Consider the following 3,258-nt stretch of genomic DNA (forward strand, 5'->3'; position numbering starts at 1 on the left):
AGTTGTTTACGGAAGACCAGCAGTCACCCGTGCATACCAGTCTCCCCTCTTCACACCACCAATGTTATCCAAGGGAAAGGCAAAGGCCGATAGAGCTTGGCACCAGTGACGTCGCAACTCATTTCTACAGCTGAGTGAACTGGAGCAACGTGAAATAAAGTGTCTTGCTCAAGATCACAACACACAACCCAGTCCAGGAATCAAACTCACTACCTCGTGATTGTCAGACCGACACTGTGATCACCGAGCCATGTACCTTCACACACACACACACATATATATAGGCTATATATATATATATATACAAATATACATAAATGTGTGTGTGTGTGTGTGTGTGTTATACTCTATATATACTATTAATAAAGAAGTATATAGTTAAAGGCAGGTGAATTCAATAACATGAAAATATATCAAACTTATTTGTTCACGTTACAAGCTCTCACACACGGCTCGTGTTTACTACAGCAGCTGATTTCCTTGCCTGCTTCAATAACATGTAAAGCACGAATGACAGCACACACACACACACACACACCTCATCTCTCTCTCTCTCTCTCTCTCTAATAGGGAAAGAACGATGAACATCGTGATTATATGCATGCAGGCATGCATACAGACAAGCACGCACACATACATATATGCATGCATACATTCATGCAACTGATATACATATATATAAATATATAATCACGTCTGTATATATATGTATGTATATATTCATGTATGTGTTTGTATATATACACACACACACACAGACACACACACACGCTCACACATTCATGTATATATGTAAACAATCACATACTGTTATATACATATATGAAAGAAATTCTTGTATACAGTGCTCAGATGCATGTTATAGAAAATGTACGAAGAAAATAAAAGTGTGTTATAAGACGTATACACGTTTCGTATATATCTTCATAAATAGATGGGTACTTCAAATTATACATTTATGCATACATTTAAATATCTTTATAGAATATATAAGAGTAGAACGGAACGGTAAACCATATATTTCTTTCTTTCTTACCGATAGATCGTGTCATTCATTCAAAACCCAAAACACCCCCAATTACAGGTCCGATTGGCACCTAGCAAAACAATCACCTATAACAGACAATTGCTGAAGTTTTCTCTCCTAAAAGAAGAGTTAACTGCGATTTTCGAAGCATATATTTTAAGCATGTGAAGGAAATTACCGTTGTGGTTTTTGGGGGGTTTTTTTTTAGTTTCCTTTCAATGTTTATTTTTTTTTCTTTATTATATCACTACGATCTTTTCTCTATTTTTTTCCACCCCGTCTGGATGTATAGTATGGATTGTTTTTTTTTGTTTTTTTTTCTCACATCGTTAAGAAATCAATGAGCTGTTGAAGCTGGTCGAGTAATTTTAATTATTTTTGATAATAATAATGATAATAATAATAATAATGTTGACATGCATGAGAACGAATGTCATTATCAGCTTCAAATAAACTAAAGATACCGGTCAATAACCTCAGATAAGAACAATTGCAATAAAAACAAAAATTGTAGTAATACTAACGAACCGTGAGTATCTCAACATCAAAGTCAAATTAAAGATGGTTTATAAAAACAAGGACAATTTTAATTACCTGGAAAATGTAAGTGTTGGACTGCTATATCACTCGCTGATATCGCGTGTTGCTTCGCTCTTTCCTTATATTTTTTGTTTAATTTTTATATTCCGTCTCTCTATTGGTTTTCTGAATGATTGTTTTGTTATTATTTATTTATTTCTGCGTTAATATACATAACTTCGGAAAGGTGTGTGCAAAAAACAATGCGTGTCTGTATACGTGTATTCGTAATTACAGTGGGTACATGTGTACGTGTGTTTACTTGAATATAATGCTATGTGTGATGGTTCTTATCTAGATGCAGAGAGACATGAAACACCAAGCAAACACTTTCCGTAGACATAAATAGATACATGTGTATACAGTTCACATTCACCCGTTAATTAGTCTTTCTGTAAATGCCCGTTGCCGTGGATATCGACCTGGTGTAGCCAGCAATTAGTGGGGCAACTCCCTCCACATCAGAGCTGGGTACCATGCAAAGTGCAGAAGATGTGTCGCTCTCCAACAAATATAAACAGGCTCCGTTATTTACAGCAGAAAGAGAATGTACGATTGTAATAATACTGCTGCTTCTGCTGTTGTTGTATGCAAGCCGTAATTAAAGTAGAGGGAGAAGTTGTTCACGTGGAGGTCCGTACTCGCTGCACACCAAAATTGAATGGAGCTAGTTTGATCAGCTGGTCGACTGTTTTTGGTATTTTTGAGGTACGACCATGTTGAAAGGATGACCGTGACAATGTTATTTATTAAGAACATTGGATAAAGCCTTAAAACATTCTACCATGACGTTTGTAAAGGTGGTTGCTATGATCAGAAGGAAGGCGCTTAAGCAATGACAACAGAGGTAACACTATCTGCACGATAAATAAATAGTAGTTGTTATAAACTAACTGGTTTAGGGGACGTGGACTTTCTCAAATCTTGTCATCATCTATAATAATAATAATAATAATAATAATGCATAGAGCAGTAGCAGTAGTTGACAATGAAAGTTTTGTGGTTATTAAAGATTACTACAATCCATATTGTTGTCAACGTGATCACTTGGGTACAGTTTCTTCTTCAGTTGGTAACATTCAACCGCAGGGAGTTTTGTTTTTGTCTCCTTTAAAACAAAACAAAGGTAACATGATTGAATGGAAAAAAGAAAAGGAATAAAGAAAGAATGGAAGGTTAGATAAAAAGAAAAAAATTGTGAATTCGTCAGTTTGTGAATGACCGGCTTTCAATAATATATGTACACTGTCGCATGTGATGACACGGCCGTTGTCTTCCGTAACTCTTTCAAGAAAACCTGTCACATTGCCATTACTTGAAATAACTAATTTCAACGAATGTCCTCCCGAAATCTATTGATAAACTCTGAAATTAAGACCCAAATGGTTGATCCTGGTCACCAGTTTCGATTCCTAAATTTGTTTATTGTACCTTTTGTTTATCTGTTTTGGTCTTGAAATTTATTTTACTCCAGTCACCAAAAGACAAATAAATAAATGAAAGAATAAATAAACATGATAAACCCACGCTCAACACACACACACTACACACATGTACAATAAACCCATGCTCAACACAAACAGACACACATATATACAACACACATATGCATAATATTAAAATTGTAATGATGTTAGGATTCTTGGATGTAG

At 35.2% G+C, this 3,258-nt stretch overlaps 1 protein-coding gene and 1 long non-coding RNA gene across 6 annotated transcripts in view; one reads left to right on the forward strand and one right to left on the reverse strand.

The window, feature by feature from the left end:
- LOC106876727 (uncharacterized) overlaps positions 1–2,856 on the reverse strand; it is a 1,061,911-nt gene extending 1,059,055 nt beyond the window's left edge. Inside the window, exon 1 of one of the 2 annotated variants that reach the window (XM_052966107.1) lies at positions 1,622–2,856. The gene's annotated coding sequence lies outside the window, so the exon portion shown is untranslated. The remainder of the gene's footprint in view (positions 1–1,621) is intronic. The other variant, XM_052966109.1, reaches the window with a different exon arrangement.
- The window catches only part of LOC106876728 (uncharacterized), a 363,609-nt gene that overhangs the window by 305,939 nt on the left and 54,412 nt on the right, over positions 1–3,258 (forward strand). The window lies entirely within an intron of this gene.

This window comes from Octopus bimaculoides, chromosome 3 (genome assembly GCF_001194135.2).
Source record: "Octopus bimaculoides isolate UCB-OBI-ISO-001 chromosome 3, ASM119413v2, whole genome shotgun sequence".
In the NCBI taxonomy this organism is placed as follows: Eukaryota; Metazoa; Mollusca; class Cephalopoda; order Octopoda; family Octopodidae; genus Octopus; species Octopus bimaculoides.